The sequence below is a fragment of the Zalophus californianus genome, chromosome 4, assembly GCF_009762305.2.
Source record: "Zalophus californianus isolate mZalCal1 chromosome 4, mZalCal1.pri.v2, whole genome shotgun sequence".
Lineage (NCBI taxonomy): Eukaryota > Metazoa > Chordata > Mammalia > Carnivora > Otariidae > Zalophus > Zalophus californianus.
The window spans coordinates 63,186,681-63,210,187 of NC_045598.1; the positions used below are offsets into that span (position 1 = coordinate 63,186,681).

Genomic DNA, 23,507 nt, shown 5'->3' on the forward strand with positions numbered 1-23,507 from the left:
TGTTGCAGCTATTTTGCTCCCATGAGGGAAGCCAGCCAAGGAATTAAGCAGACACAAGGAGGAGGGCAGAGGTGAAAGTATTATAAAGAGACTGAGCTGAAGCCCTGATCACCCCATCTCTAAAGTCTGTCTTACTGCAGGACATTTTTATTACATGAACTAATAAATTTCTTTTATCGTATGAGCCAGTGTAAGTTGGGTTTTCTGTCTCATGCACTTGAACTTATCCTGACCGATATAATTGCATTGTATACATTTTCTATAATTTGGGGTTTTTATTAACTGCAGTAAATAAAGTTTAACCGTTAAGACAAAAGTACCTGGCAAAAAAAAACCCCAAAAAACAAAAACAATGTTTGTCCATGCCCTTGAGGGCCCTATAGCCTCTTAACGCCATGGCAGGATTTTAGGATTTCAGGCTTGGTCTGGTCACTTTCTGGTTCACCCAGTTATGTGATATCTCTCACTTGCACTTTCCTCATCTGTAAACTCAGGATAATAACCGTGTCTACTTGATTTGGGATTATAAGGGCTACCTTAGCTGATTTACGTAAAGTATTTAGCACAGGGTCTCTCACAGAGCGAATGTGAGTGAGTGTTAGTTATTACTCTTATTGGGATTATTATTGTTGATGTTACTGTTACTAACAGATCATTCTCTTCCAGAACAAATGTCTCTTTCCTCTCTAGCCCTCATCCCTAAGTAAATGAACTGAGCAATGTTGATTAGGGCAAAAGGGGCAGACAGAATGAGTTTTGCTAAGTCCATAAAATGACCTTGGGAAACCTGCCATTTCCTTTCTTACTCCACGCTTCTTGGAAGTGGAGCTCTCAGAGAGTCTTGGTGCTTTGACCTCAGCCATGCTCCTTGTGCTTGGGATGACCGTGTCCCCCATGTGATTCTGTTGATGGCCTGCAGGGCTCTGTCCACGAATCAGATCATGCCGCTGAAACAGTCATGTCACCTGGTGGGGTGAGACAGAGCAATAGCTATGAAATACTGTTGTTGTTTTTGTTTTTTAATTAAGCATACAGAAAAATCCATAATTCCGGGGCGCCTGGGTGGCTCAGTCGTTAAGCGTCTGCCTTCGGCTCAGGTCATGATCCCGGGCTCCTGGGATCGAGCCCCGCATCGGGCTCCCTGCTCAGCGGGAAGCCTGCTTCTCCCTCTCCCACTCCCCATGCTTGTGTTCCTGCTCTCGCTGTCCCTGTCTCTGTCAGATGAATAAATAAAATCTTTAAAGAAAAAAAAAGTCTCTAAAAAGAAAAATCCATAATTCCAATATGAGGAATGTTGATTTTTGAATGGGAGAGAGTGGACTTATTAGCAACAACAACAAAAACCTGGGACAGAGAATAATGATTGAAATCAGTGAAATAAAATAGTGGCACTTCCTAGGTGACTTTCTTCCCCCCGGTCTCACTGCCTCTGTCATGGGACAGGCGTGAAGGGCAGCCCTCACTCTGAAGTGGGAACATGGCATATATGTATTTGCCTTTGAACACTTTAAAGGCCTAAAGACAGTTCCTTGTTATCTTCCTGAGAAGTGAACTTCTATTTTCCCCCTTCCTGTGAGCCAAAAGAGCTCCCTAGTTATGAGTTTGGGGAAAAAAACCCAGGCTTCACTCGGGGGCTGCAGCGGCCGCTAGGGTTTCCTTGGTCGTGGAGGGGATTTCCACGGCCTGTCAGCAGCTGTCATGCCCGGGCCGCCTGCAGGCCTCGTGCACTTGGTCCCTGCGGCCTGACTGACTTCTTCCCTGACTCAGCCCATGAATACACTGGCTTGTGAGAATAAAAGCGGCCATTGCTAGTAGTCAAATACATTATTCTTAAAATGCAGTCTTATTTTCTCTCACAATAATCAATGGTCCAGTGCTGTCTGTCCTATTTTTATCCTCATTTCACTGAGGAGGCAATGAAGTCTCTGAGGGGCTCGGGAACTTGCCCAGGTTACAGCTTTAGGAGGGACAGCCAGCTCTCAATCCCAGATTGGTCGGACACTAGTGGGTGTGTTCTCTACCCCTATTCTATTCTCTGATGCCATGATTATTTCCTTGCCTTGTAAGTGTTCTTGCATGTGATGCTGTTCTTGCTTTATTATATTATTATTATTATTATTCCTGGTATGCACAGGCTTCTTTTCTCTTGCTTTTGCTCCTAGTTCCTTCTCCATTAATCAGTATGCATCTTTTTGTGACTGAACCCCTCTTTCCTCCTGTCCCACTCCCTAGCTCACCTCATTTTTGCATAGCATCCTGTGTCTAGACCAGAGTGGGTGGTCCATGTGCAGAGGCTCACGGAAGATGCAATGTGGAGAAGAAAGGAAGCTTATAGTTTTTTTTTTTGTCCACTTCCTCCTTCCTTCTGTACCCCAACGTACTGCGTTTGTCCATTTCCTCCTGTCTGACTTTCCATCATACTTGGAGCTCACATTCTGGCATTTGGTCTGGAGACATTTACATCTACTGGTGTCTTGGCTACAGATCCCTACTATTTGAAGTGATTTTCAAAAATGTGAAAAAGAGCCATGATTTCAGTTAAATGTTTGGGCTAAGGTGAAAATTATGAAGAGTAATGTTTGTAAAAGAGTTGGGGCAGGATAGCAACTTGGTCTAAGCCTGACTCAGGCTGTGTGATACTGGTTCGATATCTCCCAATTTCCTTTCCAGCATTCTTTAATGTGCTAATGAAGAAGAATTTGATCATGGTAGGTCAGATCATGGGGGATCTGAAGCTGTTCTCTTGAGTTCATTTATTCATTCATTCAACAAACAGTTACTGCCTGTGTTCCTCTAGGTTCCTAAATTTCATTGAATCAACCAACCCTTTTACTAAAAGCTATGGGCTCTTTTTATATAAAAATCCACAGAATACATAACATAGATTAGCATTCAACTGGAGGGTGTTTACAGACCCTTTAAAGCCCACCCATCTAAGAACTCCTGGCTAAGAACCCCAGCTTCGGGATGTACCACCTTTTTTGCTTAATCATGTTCTAATCACTAAATCAAGCTTTTTCATTATGAATAGAGGGAGGTATTCAACCTGGTTTCTTGGATGAACTGTATTCACCCAAGTTCTCTTGGCTCATCACTGAAGCTTTACAAGACTATTAAAATAGAAACAAAGTAGCTGTGCAGAATTACTCATGATCAAAAGGTGTCCTTAGCAAGGGTGCCATCTTTTCCAGGTGGCCTTCTGAGCTTTCATGCCTAGGGTCACTAAAATATTGTATGGGGAGTTTAAATCCGTTGATTGAAATAAAGATCCAGGACGGATGAAAAAGATCTCAGTAATGGTTAGGCATAGTGGGTTAGGTGTTTGCAAAAGGCTTGGTTACTTTGAAAAAAGAAATACCAGTACATTGAATTCTTAAATCTGTAGACACATGTGTGTGTATAATGTCTGAGAAAAAAAAGAAAATTTTCACATCTAAAGAAATGAGCATTTGCCTTGGGGTTTTTTACTCCACAGCAATATGACAGCTAATCAGAAAGCTGCCACACTCTGAGGGGTTTCTTTGACTCTGTTTTGTATTACTTAATTAGATGATTTATAGTTTCTCTGACAGGTCCTGTGCAGCCTTTGCATTCCTGGAAGGAATCATATATAGCTTTGAGTGCTAGAATACAGGAAGAGAACGGTAGTACCCAGGCCTCATTAGCTGTAATGGTTTATGTTGGTGACTTAGATATGTCTGACTTTGGTCAACATAAACAGAAGTTGGTCAATCACAAAAGAGTGAATCAAATTTTGTGCTGACTTTCCTTCTGGTTACGCTTTCCCTACCTTCTGCCCCATTAAGAGTAACTGGAGAATTCTCAAGCTAGAATGGCACTGTGTTTCCATGCAGAAAACCAAAGCCTCCTGTAAACTGAGCTGAGGTGGGAAGGGCATCAAAATCTAAGGACTGGGCATTTGTCATTTGTTATTAAGAGCTGTGACATAATTGGTCAGAGGGGCTCATCATCCAGAGCTTTGTATAGAACCATTCATTCTGGAATGTTTGCCCTAAGGAAAAGAAGCCAAGCTCTGTCTTCACCTTCCTGAAGTCTTTGGTGACTCCTGTCCATTGGGCAGTATGTCCTGCTTGGGGCCTGACTGTCTTGCTGTAGCATTTTGGAGAACCCACATTTCCCTTTGGCCTGGCTGGATCCTGGACAATGCCATCCCAGGCTGAGTTGGGAGAGGCTGAAGCTGCATTTGCATTGCCTGGTCCTGGCATTGCCTGTGTGCCAGGGCACCATGCAGAGCCTGGGCTTGCAGGCACACTTTGGATGAAGTCATTCTTCCCTGAAAACTGAGATGGGAAATTTCTCCTGATGGGTTGGAACTGACTAAGAAGGTTAAGCAAAGCCTAGCTGAGAATCAGGCTGGGAATGTGTTCTTTCAAGCATAGGTTTAGAAGGTGGATCACATTGCTCTTACTTCTATTGTTTCCTCTGCTAACGAATCATTAAGGTAAATTTCCACTGGAAGAAAAAAAATGGGCATTTGAAAGTATTTGAAAATGTACTAAATTACATAGTCATTTGAAAACTTGTAAGACAGACTATGAGGAGATCAGACAGTGAGCTGAGAATTTAATTTGGAAGCATGGAATTTAATTTGCTTGGAGATATGTGGATGGGAACTAACAGGGCTGGTTGTGCTCACTTGCTCTTTCTCCAACTTCTACCCAAAGGGCCTCCTTATAATTTCTTTTTATTCTTTTAGTACCGTCATATTCTTCACATCCCCTCCTCCACGCAATCTTGATTTCAGAAAAGAATCTGATCTTGGCTACCTCCCCTTTAGTACCTTAATGTGAATGCAAACCTGATATTGATCCTCCCAGGGGAATCAGAATGCTGTTACTTATTTTGAATTAGAAGACTTGCCTTCTTTATAAAAGAGGTAGTAGCAACTAATACCTAAGTGCATTTAAAAAAATAAACTTGAAACTTTGAGCTTTGCCCTGTTTTGGAATTGCCCGAATTAACACTATGACTGGAAACACAGAAGTGTGTATGAGTAAGCCTTATAAACAGCACTGTCTGGAAGAGAGGGAGACCGGCAGAATCAGGCTTGACACTAGTTCGCACTGTGGATGTGGGAAAGCAAGCTCACTACACCCTTGTACAATGAAACGGTTATGTTAGTTGATCTCCATGGGCCCTTCGGGACCCGAGAATCTGAGCAGTTGAAGCTGAATCTTGAAGATAACAAGCTGTGTAGACAGACCACAAATGCCCACCAGGTGATGGTCTTAGGTATCAAGTCTGCTTCATTATGATCTTTGGTTCCTACAAAACCAGTATAAAATGGAGAAAATGTTATAATCTTTATATATAGCTGGTACCAGATTTTTCCTTGGGGAGGGAACTGCCTTTGTTTGGGGGGGAAATACCATGATCAATCATTTAGAGTAGATGGTGAAACACTGAGAACATTAGTCTGTAGTGAAAACATTAGGGTGCAGGAGCCCAAGCAGCAGAAAGATACCTAATCTTTTGAACATGAGAAAGTTGGAGTGCCTGGGTGGCTCAGTTGGTTGAGCATCCAACTGTTGATTTCAGCTCAGGTCATGATCTCAGGGTCGTAGGATCCAGCCCTACATGGGGCTTGATGCTCATTGAGGAGTCTGCTTGAGATTCTGTCTCTCTCTCCCTCAGCCCATCCACCACTCTTGTGCACTTGCTCTCTCTCTCAAATAAATAAATCTTTAAAAAAATGAAAATGACAAAGTGAAAGGGATTTATGTTTTGTTCTGCCCTGGGCAGAGAGGGAGAAGAAAATAGAGGAGCAGAGACAGAAAGAAAAGGAGAAAGAGAATTTGGAGAGATGGCAGAAGACAGGGTGCTATGTGTTCTACAAGGCCAATAGGAAAACCCTAGAGATATTAGGAACCGTAATGTCTAATGTGAGATTTTAATTTGCTTTTCAGTGTGCTGTCTATCTAGTTTCTGTAACCTACTAATCTTTTGCAACTCTAATTTTTTTAAGATTTTATTTATTTGAGAGAGAGTGAGAGAGAGAGTGCACGAGATGGGGTAGGGTCAGTAGAATCCCCCAATGAGCAGGGGAGCCCGATGCAGGACTCAATCCCGGGACTCCAGGATGATGAGCTGTGCCGAAGGCAGCGCTTAACCAACTGAGCCACCCAGGCGCACCTTGCAACTCTAATTTACTCTCAAATGGTTGTTAAGTGGATTATTTTGTAGACACTGAGGAAAGTATTGAGATTTTGTGTCTAGATTTTGGGCCTTGGCATGGAGCTAGCAGGTATGGAAATAAAATCTTATAGGCAAAGTTTGAAATGAGAATACAACCTCACCTAGAGAATTGTGGAAATCTTAGTAAAGACATTTATATTCCATCAGGCATAGAGTTGAGGGGGCCCTAGTCAATTTTAAGATCTAATCAAATCTTAAAGTGCAGATCAGGTGAAGGAGTTACCATAATTATGGGATCTTATCTGAAAATCTGTGATGCAATAATGGTAGATGAGCAGTTATGACAAATTTATAAGATCCTGGCAGGAAGAAGAAGAATCTGAATGTGTTCTTGTATGCATTTATTTATTTATTTGAGATTTTATTTATTTTATAGACACAGAGAGAGAAGAGAGAGAGTACACAAGCAGGGGGAGCGGCAGGCAGAGGGAGAAGCGGGCTCCCCACTGAGCAAGGAGCCCAATGTGGGGCTCCATCCCAAGATCTTGGTCATGACCTGAGCCGAAGGTAGATGCCTTATCCCACTGAGCCACGCAGGCGCCCCTCTTATATACTTTCAATTGTACTTTGAGATGAGGTGATGAACCTCATCCAACTCTCAACAAGGGCCCCCCCTTTTGACCAGAGGTTGACTGCCTCAGAGAGATCCTAGAAAAGATCATTCCCTGGTTTAATTTTGTGGCCATTTGTAACTCATGGATGGCTGTCTTGTCTAACTGTTGTTTCCTAGGATTTCTGAAGGAAATTCTGGACAAACAACCTCCTTGTCTGTGAAAGTTAGCTTTGGAAATAACAAAATAGAATGTCTTTCCTCAGATTGTATCCACTACCCAATCCCGGGTGCATAAAATGTATGCATATTTAACAATTGCTCTGAAAAAATATAGGAAGCATGGGTCTCAAAATATTAACTAGAGTGAGGGTTCCCATCCTAGCTTTCATTGTATCTAATTTTTATACTTTTTCTTTGTAGCATTTATCAAAATTGAAATCCATTCCTGTGTGCTTTGTTATCAATTCCTTTCCCTAGGACAGGGACCTTTCTGTCCTGCGCCAGGCCGAGGGTCATACAAAATTAAACCTCTGAGCACTGGAATGAGCAGTGATTTTCTCTAGTGTTGTAGCTTCTACAAGAGCTTATTTTTGCCCCAGATTATAAAATACAAGTTTTACCAAAAAGGAGCAAACATAATTACGTACTCTCTCTTAATTTAAGAAACAAATTTGTGCCACTGAAGTAGAGACCTACAAAGACAGATTGGAGAAGTGTAGGTAAGTGGTTGGTTCCTTGCTTAGACCTAAGAACTTGCTTACTAGAGGAGAATCCTAAAGAGTCCAGAGTGTGCTGAGGGCAAGGAGAGTCTATGCTCATGATAGCGGGTCATTGACATGGCAGCTTTATCTTCCTTTAAAATAATTGGTTTGTGTTTTGTTCTCCACCCTTTAGAATTGGGTTTTATTTCCTCAAGGAAAAAAAAAAATTAATGAGGCTGCTACTATAGGATCACTTGTTCGATGTGTTTATGTTTCAGGATGTACCTTCCACGCACTTCTTGGTGGAAAGTTGGCTTTTGGAGGCTTAGGCTTGGTTTTTCATATATTTTCTGTGTCCTCTAAGTAAAACTGGGTACTACCCCTCATCCCCAATGATTTGTGACAGATTTGGGGGTAGCTGTACTTTCTTTTTAATGTCAGTGAGAAGGGAAAGAATTTAAATTTACGACATGCCACTCGCATTCCAAAGCAACACAGAAGGAGTCATTTACATTTGACGGAGGCTGTACGTCTTAAGCAATGATCTTTTGGCAATGCATCTTTTGATTTTAGGTTGAAAAGAACCTGCTGTTGGGATTTCTGGTTTTTCAGATGAGTAGCTAGTAGCCAGTATTGAGAAAGGCCTTGGGACGGGAACGTGTACTTGGCTTCCTCGAGTGCGGGACTTCGGCTTCTTGGTGGACCACAGTTTGGACTTTGTTTTCAGGGTTGCCTTGGTGTAACAAAGCGTCTCTTATGCCTCTGGGGTTGCCCTTGCCAGCCATCACCTGCCAATTGGTGCCTGTCTATGTAAGTGTTCTGAGTCAGAAAATGAGGTGTGAGAAATACTTTATTTGATTCTAGGCCACTCCTACCTTTTGGATACCATTAAATTTGAACGTTTAGGAATTTGGCCTGGTTTACTTGCTCATTTTTTTTCACTCAAAAGTATGCATTGGATATTTTTTGAGTGTTTACTATTGTAGGGCACTGTACTAGGCACTACAGAATTAGAATCAAGCAGGAGAGGCAGGCTCTGCCCTTTATTAAGTTTGTAGTATGAGAGGAAAGAAAAAAGAAGTCAACCTCAAAAGCCACATGGCCCTTCAGTTGCGGGTGTGATCAGTGCTCTAGTCTGGCCTGGGTGTCATGAGGGACGTCTAGGGAGAAGATAGGCTAAGGGGAGGCGGCTGGATGGGAGGGAAAGAGCCGCAGGTGACCTCACATGAGACCTGGAAGTGAGCAGGAGCGGCTGTCGTAGAGATGAGGAGAAAATGCAGTGACCAGAGCTCCTATGGGAAGCTGTGTGCTCTCAAGAGGAATGAATGGAGGTCAGGAGCTAGATTCTCAGGGCTCCCAGGCCACGTCGAAGACTCTGGAGTCTTTACAAGCTAGGAGCTTTCTACCCATCTAAGAAAGGTGTGTTCCCTGGAAATATGTGTAGGAGACACGAATCATTTTGTTTACCTGTCACTTGACCAGCCCTCCTTTAGTCCCCTCCCAGTCCTGGAAGTTGCTTCTTTATTACTCTGTGGTTATCATGGAAACAACTTTGTTGCATTAGGCTATTCTGTGTCCCGGCCACAGCCGATTGGCCCAGGGGTTTTTCTTTTTTCTTTTTCCTTCCCTTCCCTTCCCTCCCCTCCCCTCCCCTCCCTCCCTTCCTTCCCTCCCTTCCTTTCCTTCTTCCCTTTCCTTCCCTTTCTTTTTCTTTCTTTCTTTCTTTCTTTCTTCTTTCTTTCTTTCTTTCTTTCTTCTTTCTTTCTTTCTTTCTTTCTTTCTTTTCTTTCTTTCTTTCTTTCTTCTTTCTTTCTTTTCTTTCTTTCTTTTCTTTCTTTCTTTCTTTCTTTTCTTTCTTTCTTTCTTTTCTTTCTTTCTTTCTTCTTTCTTTCTTTCTCTCTCTCTTTCTTTCTTTCTTTCTTTTCTTTCTTTCTTTCTTTCTTTCTTTCTTTCTTTCTTTCTTCTTTCTTTCTTTCTTTCTTTCTTTCTTTCTTTCTTTCTTTCTTCTTTCTTTCTTCTTTCTTTCTTTCTTTCTTTCGTCTTTCTTTCGTCTTTCTTTTCGTCTTTCTTTCGTCTTTCTTTTTCTTCTTTAGATTTATTTATTTGGGAGAGAGAGCCAGAGTGTGGGGAGGGGCAGAGGGAGATCATGACCCTAGCTGAAACCACCACTTGACCGCTCAACTGACTGTGCTCCCCAGGGGAGCCCTGATTCCTTGGGGTATTAGAATTGCAGCTGAGAAAGAGAAGTTAGTTTTTCTCCTAGTGGCTGCAGCAGAGAATGAAGCACTGTTGGAGGCTGCTGTTCTGTCTGGTGGCCTAAGGCACCAAGATGGAGTAATGAAGCAAATCTGCAGAGAGAATTTAAATTTAAGGTGAAATCAGCGAGGGACGACATATTTTTTAGGTCTCCCCCTGCCCCAGGCCTTGGTTCTTGATCTTTCCAGCATGTATCTTAGCCTTGATTCCACAATATAATAGTATTCCTCTAAAAACATCTCCTGTGTTTTGTTTAAACTAGCCGGAGTTAGTTTCTGTTACTAATGCAAAAATTATTCTTTCTGTGTGTGCAGATATTTATAGACATATATTATAATTCTGCTTTAGGCTCATTTTCTGATTGTAAATGAGCCTCAAAGCTTGTTAATTCATGGAAAGTCAATTATCCTCTAGTTTTGTTTAAGATCTAAAGGAACAGGGGAAGTTAAGTTCATCTAACATTTCTCAAGAATGGAAATGTGACCCAAGGAAACGCTGCTGCATAAGCAGAAATACTTTAGCAAGTTAACAAGATAATTTATGGATTTGATTGTAAAAACTTAATAAGAAATGAAATTTTACCTGTAGCATTCTCTCTCATCTGAGTCTTTACAGCCCACTCAGGTCTTATTTCTTTTTGAAGGTGATGCAAACAGCAAGAGTATTTGCATAAATTTAAAAACGTGGTTTATTTATATGTGTGCCCAAATGCATTTTCCTAATTCTGTCTTTGCTGCATCATCAGCTCTTGGAGAGAGCAGGTTTGCTAATGGCAGGGTCACTCACGCCCGTCTGGCCTCTGGGCCTGCTAATTTGAATGAACAGTCTCTGCCAACCGGTGCTGAGATTTGAGAAAGTGCTAGCCCGATGAGTGGGCACATTAAAGACAATTCCTCACTGTGGTGTGATATCCAATTAGTCTTGTTACCTAGTTACTGAGCTGGTTGGCAGGCAGCGTGGTATCATGGGTAAGAACAGGCTCTGTGGATTCAGACCTCTGTGGAAATTCTCCTTCTGCTATTTGCTGGGTGACTTCAAGCAAGTTATCCAATCTTTGTAAATCTCAACTTTCTTATCAATAAAATGGGGTAATAATAGTACCTACTGCATAGGAATATTATGATTCAGTAAAATGATATTTATAAAGCACATAGTAACTTTTAAAAAAAGATTTTATTTATTTATTTGCGAGAGAGAGTGAGCACGAGTTGGTGGGGGGGTTAGGGGCAGAGGGAGAGGGAGAAGCAGACTCCCCACTGAGCAGGGAGCCTGATGCGTTGCTCCATCCCAGGACCCTGAGATTGGGACCTGAGCTGAAGGCAGATGCCTAACTGAATGAGTCACCCAGGTGCCCCAAAGCACATAGTCACTTTTTAAGTATTAGCAATTATAGGTATTATTATATAAAGCAGTTACCACAATGCCTAGAATTTGATAAATGCTATGGCTCTTTTACCCCTAAAATGTACAGATTCATATCCTTAAAACTTCAGTGGATAAACATCTCCCCTGACCTATCTGTCCTTGGATCGTAGGTTAAGAATCCCTGACTTCATCCAGCCTCTCATTTTAGAAGCAGGGAAATTGAGACCCAGAAGAGTGGCAGTTTCTCAAGGTCAGGCAGTGCCTGGCAGAGCTGGGTCTCAGGGACCTGTCCCTTAATTCAGTTCTGTACCCACTGTGCTGTTTCATGTGCAGAAGACCTAGAGCATTCTTCAGCTACATTGATATGTATACAGAGGATACATGACATTTATGAAAGATACATTAGAGGCCACCACAAACCTCCAGACTTGTGAACATGGAAATGTTTATCTGGATCCTTGTTTATCCCAGATCATATTTCTATTAGGGATCATGTTTCTATTAGGATCATGTTTCTTGTGCAGAGCCTTTTATGTGAATACGTTTTTACTAAAGTATCTTCTCTTGCTTGTTGTCAAGTTTTCACAAGCACCTGAGTTTGTAATCATGTCACGGGCATTATTGCACCTCAGGACAAGGAGGGACTCTCCAAATCTTATTTGCAGAAAGATGCTGGGCCCTTGAAACCTCAGTAACTCTCCCAAACTCTAGGTGCATCATCTGGAATATCCAAATTTGTAGTTCAGTGAAATTTCACATTAGAACATGTCACAGATCTTTGGAATTGCTGCTCATGAGGAATTGAGACACTGATTATTAAGTCCTTTAATGCTAAATATTTCTATGTAACAGTTCCATTATACTTGACATTGGTCAGACCACTATGTTCCACTGCAGACCATATTTTAAGAGGGCTGTAGCCAAACATAATATATGTAAGAATAGGCAGTGAAGTTCAGGGAGCTGGGTTCTGTGAGGGATGGTAAAGGAATTTGGTATATTTGCCCTAGAAGAAAGATGAAGAGGAGTGATAAAATCTGCCTTCAGCTGTTGGGGGAAGGAGCGATTTTAGTTAATCTGTCATACTGGATATTTTAGGGAGACATTTCAGGCTGTTTATAAAAAAAAGGTGATACTTGAACAATAATAACTATAGCAATTAAGGTGGCAGTTCTTGGGCCCTTAATGAGTACCAAGTCCTATGCAAAATGCTTTCCAGGGATCATGATCCTTATTTTATAGATGATGAAACCGAGATGCAGACAGGTTTGGGAATTGGCCCAAGGGCACCCTAAGCAGTGGATCTGTAGGATTCTAGAGCCTCGTGAAGAGCATATGCCTCCCTCCTGGGGTGGATGAGAGGTTGTAGGAGGAATAGGTTCTCTGAGTAGCTCCCTGCCCTTTTCCACTCCACCCAGGATAGGGCCTGGTTCTGCCAGTGCTCAGCAAATCATCATGCAATGAAATGAATAAATGGATCCTGCATTTGGTGGGGGCTTGGATTTCTCTGGGCTCTCAGACTCTTTAAAAACTCACTAATAATTTAGCAGGAAGGGGAACCCACATCTCATCACTTGGCCATTGGATATGAGCTAGTCACAGTCAGGCTGGCAAGGCTGGGTTTGGGGGAGAGAGGAGCAGGCAGTGACAGTGGGGAGGCTGGGATTTCCTTATAGCTCTATTAATTGGGAATGCCTCGGGCGATCTGGTGTGTCCTTGAGAATTATGGCCATTTTTTGCCCCAGGTACTGCTCACTGCTTTCTGTGGAGCTTGATGGGATATGATGAGCTTTGTGGAGACAGAAGGGACTTTAGAAAGTCTCTGAAAAATGACTCCCATTGCCTTTGGGTTAGAGGCTGATTTCTAGGAATAATAAATGCCTTATGTTAGTGGCATACTTTGAACACTTGGATAAAATGTCTCCTTTAATCCTTGAGATAAAGAAGATATAATTCCTCTTTTACAGAAGACACTGAAACTCAGAGAAATTAAGGGACTTGCTCAAGGTCACATGCAGTTCCAGTCTCGGGGATCGGTTCTCATCTACCTACTTGGTATCTGCACGTGGATAGCTAATGGGCACCTCAACTCCAGCATGTCCTCACAGAGCTCCTCATTCCTGCCGCTTCTCCAGTGCTCTCTGTCTCAATAAAAGCCGGCACAATGAACTCAGCTGTAATGGTTTCCTATTGCTGCTATAACAAATTGCCACCAACTTAAAGCAACATAAATTTTATTACTTCACGTTCTGTAGGTCAGAAGTCTGAAACGGGTTGGCAGGGCTGCGTTCCTTCTGGAGGCTCTAGGGGAAAAAATCCATTCCCTTGCCTTTTCCGGCTTCCAGAGGCCGCTCAGATTCCACGGATTCTTGCCCTGCATCACTCCGACCTCTGTTTTGATCATCACGTCTCCTTCCCTGACTTGACCCTCTTGCCTCCATTTTTCTCTTATAGGACCCTTGTGATTATATTGGGCCCACCCAGAAAATCCAGGATAATCTCTCCATCGACAGCTCCATAACTTAATTACATTTGCAAGTCCCTTTTGCCATGGAAGATAGCATACTTACCGGTTTGGAGATAATATGGATATCTTTGGGGGCCATTATTCTGCATACCACACCAAGTTCTAGGGCCCCAAACAAGGTCTTGCCTCTATTCTTCCCTCCGTTCCATCAGCAAGTCCTGTTGGGATCTCTATCCTCGCCCCTTGCCCACACCCTCTCTCACCTGGATCGTTGATACCGATGCCGCGTGTCCATTCACCCTGCGCCCCCCTTGCCTCCCCACTCTCTCTTCTCTGCATAGCAGCTGGAGTGACTTTATTTATTTATTTTTAAAAGATTTTTTAAACTTATTTGAGATAGAGAGCAAGCGAGCGCACAAGCGGGGGGAGAGGCAGGGCAGAGGGAGAAGCAAACCCCCGCTGAGCTGGGAGCCCGATGCAGGACTTGATCTCAGGACTCCAGGATCGTGACCTGAGCTGAAGGCAGACGCTTAAACGACTGAGCCACCCAGCATCCCCCAGAGTGACTTGAAAGTCAGGTTAGATCACACCACTCCTCTTCCCGTGAGCCATCCAGGAAGTTTATCTTACTCAGAAAAAGATATCTAAATCTCTTCCCGTTGGGTATGGGCCCTACCCTCTGGCTCTCTTGGCTTTGATGTCTCACTGCTCCTCGCTCTCCCTCGCTCATTGAGCTCCAGCCACACCAGATTTCTTGCTGTTCCTTAAACATACCTGGGACATTCTTCACTCAGATGTCTGCGTGGCTTACTCCCTCCCTTCTTTCATGTCTCTACTGAAATTTTATCTGCTCAGAGCTGCCTTCCAGTGTCAGCCTGTCCACCCTGACACTGTTCTTTTGTCCTGCTTTATTTTCCCATCTGTATTCCTGACAGTATTGTGTGGTGTGTGTGTGTGTGTGTGTGTGTGTGAATATCATCTGTCTTTATGAGAGGATCGTTCATGAGGGCAGAGAATTTTGCATTTTCTCAGAACCTGGTATGCTGCCTTGTGTGTAGTAAAAATTTAATAAATATATAAATGAAAGCTGGGCTTTTTTAAAAAAAAGATTTATTTACTTATTTTAAAGAGAACATGCATATGAAAAGGGGGTGGGGCAGAGGGAGAGAGAATCCTTGAAGCAGACTCCCCACTGAGCACAGAGCCCGATGCGATGCGATGTGGGGCTCCATCCCGGGACCCTGAGATCATGACCTGAGACAAAATCAAGATCTGACTGCTTAACCGACTGAGCCACCCGGGCGCCCCAAAAGCTGGGCTTTAAATGCAAGTCTTCTGGTTCTAGCTGGGGTATGTTCTCCCCTCCCCTATGCTTCCTCGCCATAGGTGGTTCCAAAAATTACTCTTTTGTAACAAGAAAGTCTTGTTTTCCTGATACTCTCCCCAGTACCAGTCAGCATGGGTCGCATGTGTCCCTTTGTATGCTGGGAGGTGGCTAGGCAGACAGGTGAATGGCCTGTCCACTCCATAACGCAAGAAGCATCGAGCTGTTCACAGAGAATTTCTCAGCATGACTGACTCCTTGAGAGCTTCATTGGCTAGCTCTGCTCTACTTGTAATTGTGGGTACACGTTTGTTACCCTCTCATGAGAGAGGGTGACCCTGCATATCGTGCTCTCACACCCCAGAGTTGCTCCTGACTGAGCAGAGTTTTCTGGGTGAATTTAACATGGGGGTGATTATGCTTGAGAATAGTCACTTGACCTCACAGCACCTCACAAGATTCTGGATGTGTGGGTGAGCTACAAATGAAGTGCCTGAGCTCCAAGAATGGGTGGCATTGTTTCCAGCTAGTTCAGCTGGAGTTTGTTAGCACCTGCCATGAACCAGGGACTGAGGTGAGGGCGGGAGACACTAAGAGCCAGTGTCTCCAGACGTTGCTCTGCAGGACCCCGTGGTCTCCATCAGGGCTTCTGGCCTCCTGGCCTATGGACCAGCAGTATCCGCATCCCCTGGAAATGTGGTGGAAGTGCAGAAGCTCAGGCCCCTCCCTGGCTCCCCTGACCCAGAAGCTGCATTTTAGTGGGATCCCCAGGTGATTGATCTGCATGTTAGTATTTAAGAAGCAGTGCTGTTTGGAATGAGACAAACACACAGGCACATTGTTATTATGTACAGTACCAGTGAGCTAAGAATGGGAAGACTGGGAAGCCTCAGCTGCCCAGGGAGGGACCTCAGATCCAAGTGAGTACGTGAGTGCGCTTTTGTGTATGGTACGTGGTGGGTTGGTAGAGTGGCCTTGACAGCAAAAGCCAACAGGTAATAGCTGAGGTAAGCTTTAGAAGGAGTAGAGATTTTATTTTATTTTTTTTAAGATTTTTTTTAATTATGTTGTTAATCACCATACATGACATCATTAGTTTTTGATGTAATGTTCCATGATCCATTGTTTGCGTATAACACCCAGTGCTCCATGCAGAACATGCCCTCTTTAATACCCATCACCAGGCTAACCCATCCCCCACCCCCCCTCCCCTCTAGAACCCTCAGTTTGTTTCTCAGAGTCCATCGTCTCTATGGTTCGTCTCCTGCTCCGATTTCCCCCCTTCATTTTTCCCTTCTTGTTATCTTCTTCTTTTTTTTTTTTAACATATAATGAGATTTTATTTATTTATTTGACAGAGAGAGACAGACAGACAGACAGACAGAGAGCACAAGCAGGGGGAGCAGCAAGCAGAGGGAGACACAGACTCCCCGCTGAGTAGGGAGCCCAATGTGGGGCTTGATCCCAGAACTCTGGGATCATGGCCTGAGCTGAAGGCAGATGCTTAACCGCTGAGCCATCCAGGTGCTCCAGGAGTAGAGATTTTAATAGCAATAATAATAGCTGCTGCTTATGGAACACCCAGGAGTGGTATAATGAATAATAGTAGTCACTTACATACTACTTAGCATGTTCCAGGCCCAGTTCTACTCATTTGAATTTCTAACGCACTTAGTTTAATGCATGAACTTATTTTAATCCTCACAAGTCTCTCTGAGGTTGGCATGGTTATTCTCCCCATTTTTCAGATAAGGGAACTCTTGCAGAGGTCAAATCATCTGCTCAAGGTCACACAGCTGGCAAATGTCAACAGTGGGATTTGGATTTGTCTTCAAAGCCTGCTCCATGAACTGTATAACCACTGTTATGGTTAATAGTCTTTCCATACCCTAGGCTTAGGTGTCAACATTTCACCCTTTTTTCTCTCTTGGGGATGAGAGTTTCTAACTAACAACATTTGGGGTTATTCAAAGACAGAAAGAATCCTCTTGGTTTCAGGTACAGCGGTGAGGTCCAGAATCTGGAAAAGTGAGGCGAGCAAAATTGAGCTGGGTTCCTGGCTGTGATTACTGGCCTGCCAGGTGATCTGAGCTGGGTGATTTGACGCTCCCCTGTCTGCCCTTCCTCCTTGGGGAGCCCGCCTTGCTGCTGATGAGGCAGAGATAGAGAGCAGGGAAGCCAAGTTCTGTTAGTGTCCCCATGATGAGGAGATCACACGCACCCTTGCAAGGTGATGTGAAGACATGACTAAAAGACTTTGAGAAGTTCCAGGTAGAAATCTTTTTAGCTGGCGTTGACTGGGCCAGGGAGGGGCCTCTCTCCAGGGGCGAGTGGCAGCCGTCCCCCACGTCCCTGGAGGGCGACCAGCAGTACTCCACTTACCGAGTATGAAATGCTGTATTGACTTATTCCTCACAGGGAACCATCTCTGATCCCCCTTCCACAGTAGCCATCATCTGCTGTGCTCCTCAGCAGTGAGCGTGAGGTTGGCCTGTCCCCAAATTCTTTCCCTTTTGTGACAGTGTTAAAGGAAAGGCTCCCCAATTGTCTCTATTCTTCTTCATGTGGATTTGATATCCTGCTTGCTCCCTAGAGCTTTTGGAGAGCTCCTGATGATCATAAACTGCCTCAGGGCTTTTTTACTTATTTAAATAAGATTTGGGGAAAGGTAAGTTTCTTGTATACAAGGTGTAAACCTGCATTACCCAGTTTGGTAGCCACCAAGCTCTGTGTGGCTCCTGAGCACTTGAAAGGTCAGGCTGAATGAGATGTGCTGTGAGAGTAAGGTACCCACCAGATTTCAGAGACTTAATACCAAAAAGAAATGTAAAATGTCTCATTCATCATTTTTTTATATTGATAAGTGAATGATAATATTTTGGATATATTAGGTTAGATAAAAGATGTATTAGAATAATTTCTCCTATTTATTTTTACTTTTTAATATAAGTGCTTGAAATTTAAAATTACAAATATGGCTTACATTTGTGGCTTGCCTTATATTTTTCTGGGATGGTCCCTCCACCTGTTTGACCAAGAAGCGGCCAATAGGGTTTCTGTCTGCTGTAATGCATTCTTAGAGCTGAACATCAAGTGAGTTTAATCTTTCCCCCAGGATTTTTTTCTCCCCTCCTCACCCTTTGCCTTTGTGGTCCTGGACCCACTAATCAGATCCCGTTCAGGTTTTAGGCATTGAGACTGTTGATCACCGAGGGCTCCTGCTTGGTGCTTTGCCCTATCGTCTGGTCTTTCTCCAGGACTCCTCAGCAGGTGCCTCCAGCCAGCCGGCTCTGAACATGGGCAGCCTCCCAGTTCTGACCTCAGGCTCTTCCTTCCCTTCTCTCCACTCCCCTCCCTTCCTCTGCCCATTTCACACTGTGCTTGGGTGATCCCATCCATGCTTATGGGCTCCATTTATATCATCTTTAGACGGGTGACACTCAAATTTGTGTCTCCTGCCCCAACTCCTCTCCTGACATCATTAGCTCAGCCCCTTCCTGGATGAGCGCCCTGGGTTGCCTGCAGGTACCTCAAAGCTTGGTATGTACTCAACGGGACTCGGATTCTTTCTCCTCCCTGTTTTGTCTTCAGAACTTAGGAAATGGTGCTCACATCCATCCACTCTTCCAAGTCAGGCACCCAGGCCGTAATACCCTTGATGCTCTTGTGTCCCTACCTCTCATCAACATGCTGGCTCTGTCAGTTCTATTTCTAAGTCCTTTCGAGTGTACCCCCTTCTCCATACTCTCCGCTCTTGCTCTAGATCAGGACCCCATCTCTCCCTCTATGTCTGCCTCAGTCGCCCTACACCCCTCCTCATCACCTCTAGTTTTGCACTCCTCTTGGCCATTCTCTTCAGCAGCTGTGATTGTTCTCGAACACAAAGAGCTTTGCTCTTAGGATCAAATCCTATTCCTTTACATGGCCTACAAGGACCCTTGTTTTCTTGCTTCCTTCCAGCCTCATCTCTTGCTTCCCTCTCCCATCAGCCCCAGCTCTGTAGACACCAGCCAAACTGAATCTTTATGGCTCATAAGCCCATCTGCCCTTGCTTTGTCTTGGCTGGTTCTTTCTCAGTTTAGGTTAGATGCTCCTGTTGTGCTCCAGGCTTCCTCTCTGCTGCTGCCCTGACAGGAGCTGCTGGGCCGCAGTTGTTGCTTTAATTGGTTCTCCCTGCCCTTCATTCTGTGAATCCAGGACACCGGGGAGCCTGTGCTTGTTTATCTGCATCACCAGGACCCTGTGCAATGTCTAACCCACACAATGACTAACCTTAGTCAGTCTTTGTGGAGTAAATGAATAAGGAATTCAGCTATTAGAGGTAGTTATAACATTGGACGGGAAGTGGAAGTGAGACTCTCATCCCTTGGCTCCTTGCCTGTGGGTGGGGGAAGAGCCCAGTCACTCAGAACAGGGCTGGCTGGCCATCCCCCCTCCCTCCCTCCCCCCGCACCCCCAGCCTGGGTTCTGCTTCCCCAGCGAGCTCTCCGCTGTGTAGTTGCTGGATCACAGGAAAGCACAGGGTCCTACTGACCGTTTACCAGCCATTGGGATGGTGTGATTGGCACATACTGGTGAAAGATCTGATAAGGGAGAGGTCACACTTAATGACTCAAAATAATTGTTTTGCGTTCGTGGGTGACTAGGGCTTTCATGTACCCGACCTGCTTTTCCCTGCACTTCCTAAGACCCAGTGGCAACTTTGGAACACTTGATAACTGAGATGTGCATGAGACAAGCTCTCTCTGAGAACCTATGCCTTTCTGGCTGTGCAGCACTTACCTGGAACCCTGGAACGACGTATTTAACTTTTAGACAGCTGCAAGGAATGATGGCCAAGTGCGAGACTGAGATAGTCGCGCCGACAACGTGAAATGTGGGAAATGGGCTTTGTTTCTCGCTGGACAGTGTATTTCATGTCTCCTTGAAGATGTGACTTAGGAGTGTGATGTAACAGTTATATAGCCAGTTAGGGTGCAGTCCCGTCCTGCTTCCTGCCCTTGGAGCCTCCCCTCTGCTGGAATACATGGGTAGCATCTCACTGTCCTTCTGGGCTGTTTTTGTGCTGCATTTTGCTGCATCCCACCCACTCATTCATGACTTTGGTAGGATCTGAGGGTTTGAAACTGTTTAGGTACAGAGACAACAGGATGGTGAAAACACTGACAGCTTGTGATTAGAATATGAATGGTTGTTTGGGACTCAGAATCACATTGAATGTCTTTCAGATTGCACTGCAAGGTTCTGTGGTCCATCTGGAAAGAGCCATAAAGCATCCTTTGTCATCTTCTTTTAGTACCTAGAACACACTCAGAAGATCAGAAGCGGGGTTCTCTGTACAACAAGGCATGTCTTTCCCATCAGCAAATAGCAGACTTTTTTGTAGCTGGGTTCAAAATCTTTGTCGTTGACTGCTTCTGGCATCTTCTCCCCTTTCCTGGATCTGCGGGATGATACCTTTTGGTTTGTCTGCTTTCTCTTTAACACCAAGATCTGCTTCATCCCGGTGTATTTTTAAATACCAACTGGTGTCCATGCCACAGTGTCCACTGACAACCACCAGACCAGTCTCGAGACCTGCTTTTCTTCCCAGTTTCTGTGTTGAATCCTATTTAGACAGATGGAGCCAATTGAGTGGGCCCTGCTGAAAAGCCACATTCAGTTAGTGTAAATCTTCCTGCTGATGTTGGAGACAGCAAGGTCTCCTGGGATTCCATTTGGAAATCTTATTGGATTTGCAAGACTTAAGTCAATATAGAAACCCCCCCAAATAGTGTCGGATAGTGTAGGGCCTCATTTCTTTGCCTTGAAAGACATTTTCAGAGGTCTGTCTCAAGAGTCTTGCTGATAAGGAAGTTACTTCTAATATTTCAAGGGAAAGAGAACACAAAAACACTTCTATTTTCTTAATACTTTTTCTGTCCATGCCCTTCCATCTCTGTAGTGCCTTTTTAATGCCTCTCCCCACATTCCTTTTCCTCTTTCTCTCACTCACTCATTAACCTTAGGTCCCTGTTTCAAATGGCATTAATTACTAGCCATGAAACTTGGTAAGTGATGCCCATAAGGGAAAAGTCTTTCATGTTTTCCCTGCTTTGGTGAGGAATGAATGTCTCCTATAGACATAAGTGAATACATTTCATGATGAAGAACATTTATGTTTTTCCTAAATCAAGTGAGCATCTCCTTGCTCACATAGAGGATGCGGTTCCCTGAGACTGTTGCTCTGGGAAGCAGCATCTAACAGAAGAAAGAGTGTGGGCCTTGGAATCAGAGCCAAGGGTTTGAGACCCAGCTCTGCAGTTATTCTGAGCAAATGATGTCACTACTCTGTATTTCCACTAACTTGTCTGTTACATGGAGTTGGTAATATGTACTTTGCCACGTTGTGTTAAGAATTAAAAAAGAATGAGTAAGTGCTTAGCCCCTAGTGGACATTGGAATGGTAGTTCTAAACAACTCCAACCAGGATCTTTGATAAACGTCTTATCTTGGCCTTCTTGAGTCCAGCAAAGATGTCATCTTCATGCCTTCATGAAACTAGATCGTGTTCTCTCAAAACTTTCTCATGAGGCATATAAGAAACTGATTACAATAAAATTCAGTTTCTCAGTTCTTCACTTGTGCTTTTAAAAGGGAAGCTTTGAGGTATGAAATAGGTTTCTAGAGTCCTCTTTAAGATTTTTGTATTCTCATTGTGATGGGCTATGTGAAATGCGTGGCCTCAAAACTGTGGGTGGGTATATAAATGAGGAGGCTGCTGTTACAGGAGGGCCAGGAAAGCCCAGAGAGGCCCAAAGAGCTTCCTCAGGGAAGAAATGACTGTCCCCAGGGCTTGGGCTTTTAATCAATGTTGAAAGCCATCATGAGGGCCCTCAGGCATTGGTAATATTTGTATGGGTAGCAGAGTGATGCTGTATCTGCTTTGGCAGAAAAATATGAATTTCCTTCTCTCTTGTTAACAGCGGATGGTCAAGGGGCAACTTATGGACTGCATGTTTGTGCCCCCCCCACAACAAATTCATATATTGACCTTAATCCCCTTGATAGCATTTGGAGATGGGGCCTTTGGGGGTAATTAGATCATGAGGGTGGAGACCTTATGATGGGATTAGTATCCTTATCACAAGAGATATGGGAGAGCTTGCTTCCCTTCTATCTCTCTTTCTTTCCTCTCTTCCTTTCTTTTTTTTTTTCTCCTTTGTCTCCCTTTCTCTCTCTCTCTCTCTCTTTATCTTTGTCTCTCTCTGTCTTGACCATGTGAGGATACATCTCCAAGGTGGCTCTCTCCAAGTCAGACAATGGATCTGCAAGCGCCTTGACCTTGGACTTCCCGACCTCCAGAAATGTGAGAAATAAATGTTTGTTTAAACCACCCGGTCTACGGTATTTTTGTTACAGCAGCCTGAACTAAGACAGTAACTAAAGGAGTATGGCAAGAACTATGTTACTCAAAATGTAGACTTTATTGCAGATCTGAAATGGAAATAAAGTCAAGGCTCTGTTTTTATTTACAATAAACTTCATGTGTTAAGTGGGCTTTTCTATTCTTATATTTTACTGTGTGGTGAAATAATAAACATTCGTTACGTGCACTGTTTTCAACATTTTACATGGATGTTCTCATTTATTCCTCACCACGATGCTGAGGAAGGTATTATTATTTCCAGTAGCATCAAAAGGTTGGAATAAAGATTCTGCAAAGGCACTTGATAATGTATCAGTGGTGTCTGTCTTCTGAGATGACCTGATGATGGAATAACTGACTGCTCATTCAGGGAGGTAGCCTCCCGTGGGTGCTAGGAACCCTGGAAGGTGGGCCTGGAGATTGTCCACACAAGGTAGGTGACCATGAGCACACCCCCCAATGGTACTCATCACATTAGAACACATCTAATGATTTTACATCATCTTAAAGGCTCTACGTGACTTAGCTTCATCTTCTGTTATTCTGCCCACATCTCTCTTTTGTGTACCCTGCTTTCTCTTTCTACGGAGCGGTTATGGCTACCTGACATGATGTTATGTGTAGAGCAGGAAGATCCTGCTAACAGTCCCAGACAAGGATTCCAAATGCATGAAGGATGGTAAAGAGCATAACAGTGCCAACTTGTGGGCTCCAAGTCAACACACAAAATGCTCGTCGGAACAGCACTTTACTCAGAAAGGAGAAGTGAGCAGCAAGATCAGTGTCTGTAGTGTGGGCCAGTCTCCTATGGCCAGTGGGTCCCTCCTCTCCTGATGGCTGGCACTGGGGGCCTGGACTGCACATACTCTTTGTTGGCAAAACCCTCATTCCCTCCCTGAGGAGAAGGCAGGGCAGTGGGGGGGCCAGATATACTAATGGATCTGGCCAGGTGCTGTATAACACACATTTAATGTAATATGAGGAAATTTGCTTCCTACCCAGAAGAGGGAACCCTGTCCTGCCAGAAGGTAATGAAGGAGAGTCCAGTTACCCATCACCAGCTTGTCTAGCTTGTGTATTATCTTTTCTAGGGCCTGTATGCTATTCTGGTATTCAAGCGTGGACAGTCAGATGGAACCAGTCATTAGTCTGCCCCTTGGGAAGGATGTCACCTGCTGCCCTGTGATGAGCCAGCAGAGTGGCAACCTTCCAACCTG

At 44.0% G+C, this 23,507-nt stretch overlaps 1 protein-coding gene across 4 annotated transcripts in view; it reads left to right on the top strand.

Moving 5' to 3' along the window:
- ST6GALNAC3 (ST6 N-acetylgalactosaminide alpha-2,6-sialyltransferase 3) overlaps positions 1-23,507 on the top strand; it is a 546,815-nt gene that overhangs the window by 32,774 nt on the left and 490,534 nt on the right. The window lies entirely within an intron of this gene.